This window comes from Stegodyphus dumicola, chromosome 3 (genome assembly GCF_044657685.1).
Source record: "Stegodyphus dumicola isolate Sdum_Otavi_A_Nest chromosome 3, ASM4465768v1".
NCBI lineage: Eukaryota > Metazoa > Arthropoda > Arachnida > Araneae > Eresidae > Stegodyphus > Stegodyphus dumicola.
The window spans coordinates 59,023,911-59,037,065 of NC_140770.1; the positions used below are offsets into that span (position 1 = coordinate 59,023,911).

The 13,155-nt window shown below is 30.5% G+C and overlaps 1 protein-coding gene and 2 long non-coding RNA genes across 7 annotated transcripts in view; 2 read left to right on the top strand and 1 right to left on the bottom strand.

Annotated features, from left to right (window-relative positions):
• LOC146998002 (uncharacterized) overlaps window positions 1-13,155 on the bottom strand; it is a 233,955-nt gene that overhangs the window by 144,559 nt on the left and 76,241 nt on the right. The window contains exon 1 of one of the 4 annotated variants that reach the window (XM_085812934.1): window positions 9,942-10,136. The exons of the other annotated variants lie outside the window; for them this stretch is intronic. The gene's annotated coding sequence lies outside the window, so the exon portion shown is untranslated. Of the gene's footprint in view, window positions 1-9,941; window positions 10,137-13,155 lie in introns of those variants that run through there. 4 annotated transcript variants of the gene reach the window in all.
• LOC146998003 (uncharacterized) overlaps window positions 1-13,155 on the top strand; it is a 110,177-nt gene that overhangs the window by 35,020 nt on the left and 62,002 nt on the right. The gene's annotated exons all lie outside the window — the stretch shown is intronic.
• LOC146998004 (uncharacterized) lies at window positions 1,817-6,557 on the top strand. The gene is made up of 2 exons (XR_015039984.1): window positions 1,817-2,023; window positions 6,393-6,557. It is a non-coding gene; the product is annotated as an uncharacterized LOC146998004 (long non-coding RNA).

Genomic DNA, 13,155 nt, shown 5'->3' on the forward strand with positions numbered 1-13,155 from the left:
TGAACTGTGTTATCTTCAGTACAGTGGCTTTGTTTTGTATTAGCTGAGAAATACTTGGTGACAGAGCAGAATCTTGTCTAATAGCGCATGCGCCACTAGAATCGCCGCTGAAATATATTTTCGATAAACTTGATTCTTGTTGTACACATTCGGAGTTGCGAATCATATGTTACTCTGTAAGAAAGAAAGCTAGCGCTAGACTGTCGCCATGGAAAATAAATGTATTGAAAGTAAAAGTGTTATTTTCTGTAATGTGTGTGTGGTGTTATTTTATTGCGATATATAGCTATTGACGAGAAATAGAATAATTCAATTCACCAAACACACTTGAATTGAATTATTCTATTTCTCATGAATAGCTATATATCACAATAAAATAACACCACACACATTACAGAAAATAACACTTTTACTTTCAATACATTTATTTACCATAGTGACACTCTGGCACTACGTTTCTTTCTTACAGCGTAACATACGAATCGCAACTCCGAATGTACGTTTTTCTGATCTCCTTTAGTGACATTTTAATAAGCAAAAGTCAATAAACAAATAAAGAGCTTCAGAAAGGGGGAGGGTACTTAAACTTTTGTTTCTACAGAACTTCAATCTGAAAGTATCCTAGTAATCCTTCGTTTCACAAAACCAAAAGTAATATCACAGTCTCATAACCTTCATTAGCTGTTCCGGCTCTGACTTACTGAGTTGGATCTTTTAATTTCTTATTTAACTACTTTTATTAAATTTCAGTTTACAATATAAAATTAGTTAAATTTTTACAAAATGTAAAATAATTACACTGCTCACTTTAAAACTATGATTTTTAATCAAAAATTTGTTAAATTTCTACAAAGTATAAAATAGATAATAAAAATATGTTAATTCCAAATTTAGGCTTCCAAGTGCCTATATGTTCGGGTGGAGGACTATGTTATCCAAAATTTAATGACTATAGGCAACATTGTTTTTCAACAATGCGTAAACATACATATGTTCATGCAAATTATCATTATTTAGTTTCATGAAATATGATACAGGGTGATAATATTTGGTGACAACAATTAGAAAAGTGCTTCGGACATTTAAAGTGATTTGACACAAAATGCCATTTTGAAACTAATAGCCCTTCTGGGGTAATTCACATTTGTGCTTTAGAAAAAAATATAAAATTAAAAATATTAAAATAAAAGCTGAAAGATTTCAAATTTTATATTACACCCAAAGGGAATTCTTTTAATGTTTTATGTGTTACCTTTAATTCTCAAATAGCCTGTTCTTCGTACATAAATCACATAAAATTCAAGTAAACAGCTATATAAAAAAAATATTTAAAAAAGGCCTATCTTCAAAATTTCCAATAGCCTTGCGTGCTAGAGGTAAAGAAATTTTTTTCCCATACAGCAATACCATTGCTCACTTTTATTCCATTATAACTGATGAAGTCACTTCAAATAATAAGGAAACTTTATGATGGTGTACAAGATGATTTGTGAACAGTCAAAAAATATTAGATAAAAAAGACATCCTACATTTTCTCAGACTAGCTAAGATTACAGGTCCACTCAATAATAATTCTATAATCTCAATAATTTCAAAATCCGGGTTAGATGGTAGCAACATTAGCTATGAGTTATGATGGAGCAGGTAACGTGATAAAAAAGGGAATTGGAGCTCAGATTAAAGCTTTTGCTCCAAAAGCAATCCATATGCACTGCACTTCTCATTACATGAATCTTGTGTTCATATACTCATCACTGTAAAAAAAAAGTTCGCTCTTTACAGGCAAAAGTTTTGTAAAGTTACAGAAATCAAAAAGTTACAGAAGAATTTCCTGTAATGGTAACAGGTTGAAAGCAAACTGTAGCGGTAACATCTGATTTGCTTGTAACATTACAGATAATGTTTCAGTAGCCGCGCGGAAGAATCACGTGACTGACTGGAAATTAGCCAATCAGGAGAAAAGTGTTTGAAAGCTAGTTGCAGAAAAAAACATGGCTGAATGCAATTTGGTTGTATAGCGCAGGTAAGTAAGAAAATGTTAACAACTACTACTTGAAATATTTATTGTTCATTTTATGCAGATTATTCTCATGCACTTTGCACTGTTATATGTAGTGAGTAAGTATTTAAACGTTTAAGCTTTGCGATTAATTAATATCAGTGTTCGTAATGTCTAATGAGTTGAAAGAGTGCAAAATATTTATTCCAAATGCAGATCTAATAGTAGTATTTTGTCATTGTGCATCCGATAAATTACGCCTTAAATTGCCCGTATTATTATTTAAAAGTAATTATTCCAAAATTTAATCACTGCTTGTGGTATATAATTGAAATGGTAATGTGGTTGTTGAAAACAAAACTAATCATTTTAGCGTTCTTTTCCAATCGTCTGACCAAAGAACATTTGACATCTTTTTCCCGGCAGGCCTTGCGAGAAACGTTTATATAAACATTTAGAATTCTGAATGTAATGTATATATTTTTTTGCTTACAAGGTTTAATTTATTCTTTTTCTAGGATTATCTGATTAGTTATACTTGGTTTATAATTCAGTCTAATATGTTTATGTACGAGTGTGTTATGAAGTAAAATTACAAAAACTTGAACAACGCGGTCGAGAATCTCGTTTATTCCTTTAGTGTAATAATATTTTTTTCAGTGGTATTAATTTCTTACGAAAATATTATAACTCCAAAATGAAGTAATTATATTGATTAAAAATATGCCGTATCATACTTTTCGTAATGTTTTGTTGTACTAACTAGATGCAACTTAATTATTCCATATATTTTAATACACCAATATCAACAGGGGAAAAATGGAAATGACCTAAAATATTTTTCTAACAATTCGTTAAACTAATTATAAAACAAAACTAAAATTTTGTGCATTATTTCCAAAAATATCATTTCATTAATATTTTATAAATGACAACATATATTATATTGTATATATAACTACCATTGCATACTTATAAGTTTTTAAACATTTAATGTAGAATTTATGTTGATTTTATTTTGCCCGGTTTTAATACAGTTTTGAAGTATGATAATCTTGTTACTAGGATAGCATGAATCTGCTAATACAAGTTTAATACATTTCTTGACAAATATTTCTCTTATTCATGTAATATAATATATAAATCATAAAATAAGTTTTCTTAAAAATAAATTATTATTGTTTATTGGAATTTAAAACAATTCTGTATCTGTATGTTGTATTAAAATTAAATAATAATGAATTTTTAATGAAGCATTGATTTTACCATTAACAATGTAAATATATATATATATATATATATATATATATATATACACACATGAATGAATGGAAATGCAAGCTACTTTTCCTTACAAAATCGCCCATGAATATATACTTCAAGTGCTTCCATACTTCCCTTTAGGCTGATAGCCTTTGCATGCTTTGCCATATTCTATCAATCCAAATGATGCAAATATGCAGAAAATTTTACCTTCTTTGAAAGTTAATACCGGAAATAAAATTCAGTCCATTTGTAAACTACATTAGTTTTCTTATAGCTTGGCATTTAATTGCTCAATGATTTACTAGTCCAAACCAAGGCAGAATTCAGATATCGTTCAAATAAAAGAAAATTAATAAGGTCTGATTTTTAGACGTATATATGAAGATTTATTTTTTTAAATATTATTCAATTAGTCAACCAAATTAATTTCAAATTTAAGTAAGTATTCATGCCTTTCAGTAGCATTATTTTTGATATCTTAAATTAAATAACTGAATGCAATATTTCTTGTTAATAAAAGAAAAGCAATGTTATGAAAGACTAGCGAAGTGGATTTGCAAGTTCTAATTACGAAAGGTCCCATGCTTTAAGGGGTCATTTTTAAAAATACTTAATTAAAAAAAATTATTTAACGTAAAACTTCCAAACTTCACACATGTGGAATATTAATTCTATATATTTTATCTCATTCTTATTTTATTAATTTCATAGCATTTCGTGTGACACTAGTAGTAATTATTAATTAAATTTTATGCAGTTTCTGATCTATGTTTTGATTTTGTTATTAATTACGTTAGTTTACATAAGATTTAAAATTATGTAAGGTACAAAAACCTTCTGCATCTATTAATATATGCTGAAGTGAATGAAATTATGCCAGTGAAATTTTTTTAAATCAAAAACAAATTTCTGTGGAAAATTAAAGTTATAAATTCTAAATGCAAACAAAGGAGTGAATTTGAAAGTTATCAAATAAGCCAAAGTTTTGGTCATTTTTTCAGTTTTGCAGAAGAATTTTTATACTTTGCAGAATGGGAATATGATGTTTGGTTTTGTTAGTATTAATTATTACAACTGAATTATTGCAACACGTAATTTAGCTTAAAATTTATTTGAACTTAATTTTCTAATTTATTTTGATCATGTATATTTCATGTGTCATAAGTCTTTGAAATGAACTTAATTCTCATCCTATTTATTTATACAATTTTTTTTAAAGAACAAAAAGTCACATTTGTTTTGCTTAGTTGCACACGAAGATACATGTCTATATATAGAGAGACAAAGAGGAGTTATGTTTACTTGCAGACTTTTTTCTTCCTTTTATATTATAGTATGAAAATCAAGGGGAAAATTAAGCAATCAATTTAATTTTGAAGGATGTGATTACAATAAGATCATAACCAATCAAAAATATTCATGAATGAACTACTGGTAACTATCATAGTATTATTATTTAAAAGAAACCTACATTCCAATAAGAACGCTTAGTAACATAACCATTTAAGTTATCTCATAAAAGTAATTTTCATTCCTACTTCCCTATACCTTGAATTTCACTCTTAGTATTGCCCACTGCTACTCCCTAGACCTCAAAGCATTTAATGCATCTGGAACTGCAATTTGTGTCTTCTTCTACAGCATGCAAGTTATCACCGTTTAGTTTGTACTGCCCCGAGCAATGATCTTCAGAATTACCGTATTGCGTTGCATATTCCACCCCACCGAGCTTTAGAACCAGATTCTGAAAATTAAAAAAATATTTACATAATTTTCCCCCTTTTAATGCATTAAGAAAATGAATATCCCATAATTTTAAAATGGATTTATCAGCATAATGATTGTTTTCGTCATACTAACAAAGGCAAACTTTTGCACACTTACGGCCCCGTTGAATCTTTCTCTTCTAACTGTTGAATATTATGTCAGCCTAATACAAACAATAATCTATGATAGTGAAAGCAAATACCAACTGCCATTCACTGTGCAATTTTGCCATATCAGCTGAATGTTCACCCTAGCAAGCATCGGACCACAACCTTCTCTAATTATTTATGTATGATCTGAGGCCTAAGGATTTGCAAGAACAACAATGAGAATGACAGAAGTTCAAATTATAAAGAAGAAATAAGATAACTTATTAGATGTTGCAATTATGTGTATTCTTATTGAAATAGAGGTTTCTTTTAAATAAATAATATTGTGATAGTAGTAGTTTATCCATGATTACTTTTCATTTGTTATATTCCTACTGTGACTCTGTCCTTTGGAAATTAAATTATTCGTTTAATTTTTCCCTCTTAATTTTCAGAAGATAAAATTAGTAAAAATAAGTGGGAATATGGCATCAAGAGCATTAAATATCCCCATTTTCTTGAAGCTGTTCACTATTATTGTTTCATCAATGATAGGCCATGCACCCAAAATCCACTAGCAAATCAGTTAGTAAGATGAAAATGACCACTATGCAGACAAAACATTTAGGGTAACTTGTTTTGTGAGCGCCTTAAGGAAGACAAACATTACCTAAATCTTTAAAACATATTCAGAATCCTGTGCTAAAAGAAAGCTAGGGGGAAAATGTTGTCCGAGTCCCAGTGATTCCTTTGGACGAATATGTAATATTGTTTTAGAAATTTAAGGTAATAAATATAATATTTTTCGAATGCTAAAACAGTTCGAGAAATTTATTCAAGTTCTGAATTCTGAATATAAGTATACTGTATATTATATTTAATAACTATGGTGGCTTCATTTATGAAAATATTTGAATATTGGCTGTTTTTGTACAATGAACCTTCTCTAAGCTACGTGATTCCTGAAAATTTTGATCTTTAAATGATAGTGGGCATCCTAGCGAAGTTATGTTTACTAATTAGTTATTTTATGAAGAATGCTGGTTAAATTTAAAAAGTGATTGACTGAGGTAGCTTGTCGTAATGAGACGGTTCACTGTAATCCAATTTTTTAAAGAATTTAAGCTGTTCTTAATTAATTAAGATATTATAAAGAAATATGATTAAAAGTGTTATATAAGCACATGTTTAAAACATCTATTAAAATAATTTTTATAAGCTTTTTAAGAGCATGATTATGATTTTAAAAGAAATTTTTTTTCTTTATTTAGGAGACATGGTTTACAAAGAGGAGAAAAACCATTCATTTTTTCCAAGCAGTCGAAACGAATTTTTATGAAATGTTTATTAAATTATATTATGTTATTTTTTAATTAATTCTTTTTTTCAGGTTTTATGTAAAGTTTATGAATTAATAAATTATTTTTACTTCTGTATTTTAATTAGCATATCATTTGCTTCATAGTGTTTCACAATAAAATTATAAATTCAATAAACTTCTTAATTAACATGCTGTAATATAGAGAGAGCATAAAGTTTGTTTTCTGTTGTCACATGTTTATTTCACAATTTTGTATGCGAATCTCGAAATTTATAATAACTAGGAATACTTTTTAGTGTCACTTTCGAAATGGTAAATATTAAGCTTAGATTTATTACATATTATGTTTGTAAAAAATTATAGGTAAAATTAAAATGCATTAAATTTTAAGCTAAACTGAAGTATTAATTTTAGAAATAAATTTCTTAAAGGCATAGTTTTATTAAGAATTTTAAGGGAAGCAAGGCTTTAAAAATTAAGGTCAGTTGGCAGTTTTATGCTTATTGAAAAAGCATGACATTAGGTTTTTAATGAAAGACTTCTATCTGTTAATTCAAAGGAAATTATTTGAAGGTAAGTAAAAAATTATGCATTATTTCAAACAATAGCAGACTGTTGACAAACAGAGTGCAGATAAGAATAAAAAAATTAGTTAGACGTTGTAATTCAAACGTATGAACAAAATTTGAATTCCTTGTAGTAAGAAAATGAAGTTCATTGCTATGTTGAATTCTTTAATTTACTGAAAATGTCATTTTTTAGAAGGAGAGAATATATTTCTGAAATATGAAGAACAGCTGTTCTGAGTTCTTCATAGAAATATTTCACAAAATGTCTTTTACTGTAATAATATGATCATATCAACATGCAACACGTTTACTCATATAAGTTAAATCTAAAGCAACATATGTCTATTTTAGCTAAAATTACTAAAAAGAAAGTTCTAGAACATATCTTATTAACTGACACTAAAACATGCAAATAAAACATACTATTTTTTTCAGCTATTTTACAGGGCAAATATAAGGAGTAGCATATCAATTTGAACTTTTAAATTAATCAAAATGATAATATGAAAGGCCTTTCAATAATATCAGACATAAGTTTCTCTTCATAAAACAAAAATACTCTGCAACAGACTAATGTTACTTTTTGAAAAAAGAACATTGCTGTTGAAAGTGCATCTTTTAAATTAATGCTATGAGGTCAAATTGACTAATTTAAAAAGCCAAACTATTATGCTTCACTTGCATATATCTGTATAATGATATACACATGCAGATATTGTTTTACTCAAAACATCTTGATTTCAGTATATTTTATTATAATAAGCATCATTTTAGACAAAAAAATCTATTACTTTTATAGACATATCCTTTAGTATTATCTATGAAAAATATATTCTACACACATAATTACTTAATGGGATATTAGAAGGAAATAATCTGAAACCTTTACAGATACAACCAGTGGAATTTTACGTAAGAAAAGTATCTTCTACTCACATAATAACTTGCTATAATAATACAAGCAAATAACCTGTAACGGTTACAGATATATCTGTTGAGATTTTACATGAGAAAAACATGTTCTTTTTACATAATTATTTGCTGTAATATTACACGCAAATAATCTGTAACCATTACAGATATATCATTTGGGAATTTACATGAGAAAAATATGTTCTACTTACATAACTATATGCTGTGATATTACAAGAAAAAGATCTGTAACCATTACAGGCAAAACTCTTGTAACGTTACAAAGAAAACACCTGTTTCTGTTACTCAAATAACCCATGGCATCCCAGTTTCCATGAGTTTTCTTAGTAACCTTACAGATTTTTTTTTTACAGTGATGCAACATTTCTGAAATTCACAATATGCTGAACAAACTTTAAAAAAAATATTCAAATCGGCAAAAAATATTAGACCTTTTCCGGACAAGATAGATAGCCTATATGGCATTGAGGCGTACCGCCACTTCTATCACAGCTTTTCCGATATCACCGAATTTAAAGGATCCGAAATTCGATCGAAAGCAAGTCTATCGAAACACTGTTCATTGTGATTCTGTGTTTTGTTAATACAAAGCTGCATTTTAGCAGTACCTTAACTTGTCTAGCTCAGTTTTCAAATTTAGAAAAGATTGTATATCACCGTTTTGCATCAGTTTGCGCTGATCATGTAAATGAAATTTGTGTAAATTTGTATAATTTGTGACATATAAAGATGATTTACCCTATCCGGTAACACATCGACGTATTTTCACTTAAAAAAACATCAGAGAATTGCACAATATCGGCAATGTGCATCTTCCTTTGTTCAAGTACACATTGATGTAAAAAAGTCAAAGGGAATTGACAAAAATCCAGTTTTTCTTACTCTTGTAAAAAGCGCCAAATAAGTGGGCGATTCTGCACTTCACACCCTAATTTTATATTTGCTGCGTTGTTTCAAACAGAGAATAAATAGGATTAAACCAATTGTTTCCTTTTCCTAATATACTGTGAAAGCATCGATTTATCTGTTTATAGTTATATTTATAGTAAATTAATTGAATTCTGCTGCTATGCTCAACGATATATATAGTTAACAAAATAGCTCTAGACAAACGTTACGCAAATCAAACGACGCCAACTGTACTTTTAAATAAAATTAATAATCATGTACATACTAATGAGTGGATGAACTTTCGTTAAGTAACAATTACTGATGTAAAAAATTAAACACAAATATTAACACTTAATTAAATAGATAACCAATAGAATAGACTGATGCAATACATTAAAAGAATTTAACTACAGTTTATTATGAAAAACTTAATGCAGATAATTTAATTTTCATCAACAAAGATTTAACCAGGACATTGGTAGTACCGACAAACCGAGTGAAGTGCTAAAAAATAAATAAAACAATATAAATACGCAAATATACATTACCTGGAGCTGAAAGGCTCGGACTCCATTTCAGAAATTTTTATTTTTATTACACAAGTAAATTACAATATATATACTACAATACAAAAATTTTAATGGCAAGAAAAAGTATTTATTACAAAGATTATTTACAAAAATATTATATACAAATGTTATAATAATATAGTTAGTAAGAAAAATTAGTATTTATATACAAATGTTAGTAAGGTTAGAATAAATATTTATGTACGAAGATATTAAAGCTTAAATATCTGAAAAAGAATTAGAAAATTATATAAAAAAAAAATATATCAAATACAAAGATAAAATATCTGAAAAAGGAATTAGAAAATTTATAAAAAATATATCAAATACAAAAATATTAAAGATTCTTAAAAAGAATTAGAAAGTTATATCAAAAATACAAAGATATTTAAGATTAAATATCTTAAAAAGAATTAGAAAATTATACAAAAAATATATCAAACAGAAAGCTATTAAAGATCTTAAAAAGAATTAGAAAATTAGATCAAATTAGACAATGAAAAATATATAGAGAATTTATAATCGCAAGAATAGCACCTAGATCCAACAAAGTTAAAGTCTAGTATCATCCTTGAACCGGCAGGTTCGTTTCAACGGGCGCCTGGACGGAAGGGTCCTATCCCGATCGAGGGTGCGTCACTTTTCGAACTTTGTGAGCATAGTTGTTCGGCAGAGTGATTATGGGTCTGTAGGCAATGTGAATGATAAGCAATAGATGACATACAGTCCAGTTGAAAGATGATTTGACGATACCTGCACATGGGGAGAAGTATTCGGAGGCTAACTCCTAGGTTGAAAGTCGCTGCGCTGAGGCATAGAGGGCGGCGTCGATGGGCGGAGAGAAATCTTGAAATCTTTAGGTCATGTGGGTGGTGATGTCCAATAGGAGCAAAAGTTGGAATTTGGAAATAGAGCTGAGGGGTCTCATGCAAGCAGGTGTATTTTAATCACAGGTTAACGATAAATTCGTTTTTTTTTTTTTTTTTTTTTTTTTTAGTTAAAGATGTTGGCTTCCTCACATATTGTAAATAGAATTAATAGTTTTTCCATGGGTGTATCTGCTGCTTTTAATTGGTGTAAGTTATTTTTGAGAGTAGAAAAGAATTTAAATATGTTATTGTGGCCGAAAATATTATTGAGTTCTTTTAGTGTAGAGAAAATGTCGGTGAAAATGTTCGCGTTAGATGTAGTGTTGGGTGTCTGGTTTCTAGTGTCTTGTGTATTGTTGGAAGTGACTTGTGCGTATGTTCTGCCTTGTGTGATATTTGGGGTGCTATTGGTTGGTGTAAAAGTGTGTTTTGGTGAGTTATTTGTATTTCTGTTTTTGGGGAATTTCTCGCAACCGCGGTAGGAAGCTGGATGATTTTTTTGGCAGTTTGCGCATGTGGGGTTATCTAATTTACCTTGTGTTGGACAGTCTGTTGTTTTATGTTGTTGTGCGCATTTCACACACCTAGGTAGGAAGAAACAATTGTCTGATGAGTGATTAAAGCGTTGGCAGTTGTGGCATTGTGGTGTAATGTTTTTGTTGATGTATTTTTCGATTGTGATAATGAACATACCTAGGTGTGTTTCACTGTAGATTTTGTCGATGTTTGGTGTAGGCATGAGTTGTATCTGAAATAGTGGCATGGGTTGTTTGGTTTTGAATCTTGTGAGTTGTACTACTTTGTGTACAGTGTATCCGAGGTGTGTGAGTTCCGTGGAAATTTCATGTGTGTCAGTGGTAATGGGTAAGCCTCGGATAACTACTTTGATTGGGCGTTTGTGCTTGGGTGTAATGATATAGTGTTCGATGTTATGTTTTTGTAAGTCTGTGGTGAGTTGTCTGTGATCATCTGTTGTTGAAGGTAATAATTTGAGGTATTCTCCACTAATTTTGGCGTAAAATGTAGCATTAGTCAGTGTAGTAAGTTTCTTGATGTACTGGTTGTGTGTGGCGCCATCTTTCGGCTTAACCATAATTGGTGTAGGTGTGCTATATTGGGGAAGTCTTGTATCTGGTGTTTGCGAGCTGTTAATTTGTGTTGTGGGTTGGGTGGAATGAGTGTCTGGTTGCGAGAGTGCTGTGTAGCTGTTTTGGGTGGGTATACTGGTGGGTGTAACATTTACGGGTACCTTAGCAGTTTTATGTGGTTTTTTGAATCCTTCCGTGTCGTCGTCACTGTCTGAATTATCACGTGGTTTGCGTTTCATTTGTGTGATTGGTTGTGTAATACTTGCATGGGAGAGAGCAATATTCAACTTACCCCTCAGCTTGTCCAGCAAGATCTTCTTCTTTTCTAGTTCCTTTTTCAGGATGTCCGAGTGATAATCCTTGTCCGTGACTGGTCTATTGGCCGATAAGTCCCGAATGAGTTCGCTGACGGTAGAAATATGAACTTCTAAGGCAGTAATTTCTTTTCGAAGTGTAGCTATGTCGTGCTCAGAGAGAACGTGGTCAGCATTGCCCTGGTCCATATCAGTGGCCGTCGTATTCGAGGTGTCCGCAACAGGATCCATAACTTTATCCGGTGGAACCGCTTCGCTACGGGGAGTCTGCTTAGTACGAGCCATATCGAGAGGTCACGATTTCGTTAAAACGCAAGGCTCCTCTAAACCTTAGTATAGCCTTAGTATGAGCCGTAAAGCTTTTGCACTTCGTCGCGAAGTCAGTGGCGAACGGTCATGTGCCCTTTCTAGCCAATCAGAAAAATCAGTTAAAAATTACACTAAAATTTCATTGGATGGATTTGCACCGTTTGCTAATTGTAAATTTCGGCCCCCTCCCAGACCCGAAGCACTTGGCGACATAAAGTTCGAGCGTTTTCACTCTGCTCTTGTTAACAACCACTGATCAAGGAAATGTCGATGCTTGTCAAAATTCATGATGTAACCCCTCACAAAATTGATTCTGGCCCTTTTTTGACACAAAAAAATTTACTAAATTAAGTCCTTCAGTGTTTTTACCTTTTTTTCACTGTAGAAGGCAGTTACTCTTGTTAAATTTAACATTTGGCACTAAATTTTACCTCTTTGCGGAACCCTCTTTTTGGCGATAAAAATAATTCTTTGATGATGTGGGGATAAAGGCATTGGTCATTGCAAATTCGAATCCTTTGTTACCATTTCAATTAATGCTGGTGATTTTTTTAGTCTAAAACAAACACTTCGCTTCCGAAAACTGTCAGATTTAAATTGAAATGAGTTTCACTTCAGTTTTAGACAAACGAAATAATTTGACTAGCTACTCGGGAGAGGCGGAATATCTTATTGTAGCAAGTACGGTTATATAAATGGCAGGGAAAACTTTCTACTACCACCTTGCAATAAACTTTCATTTAAACCTCAGGACCCCGTAATATTTACACAAATTTTGTGGGACTCCATAAGTATTGCGCAAATAAGACACACGCGTGAGTGAAACTCTCAATTTTTTTCACTTGTACTGTAATATACTATTGCAGTTTCAGGTCATTCCCTTTAATTTCTAATTTTAAGACATAGAACGATGTGAAATTTTTAAATATGTAACAAACGAAATGACAGCTTCACGTGCAAAGCAAGGAAAATGAACGTTTATATTATAAAAAGAATGCGTCGAAACGTTTTCGTTTTTCCCTTTGTCTGTATTGTCTAGCTTTTTTTATTTTCAGATACATTGTGTAAAAATATTTGATAACTGTAAAATTATTATATTAAGTTAAAGAAATATCAAAACTGCTAAAATTTTGGCAACATCCTACTGCAGGTCCCGCGACCAACACGGGAG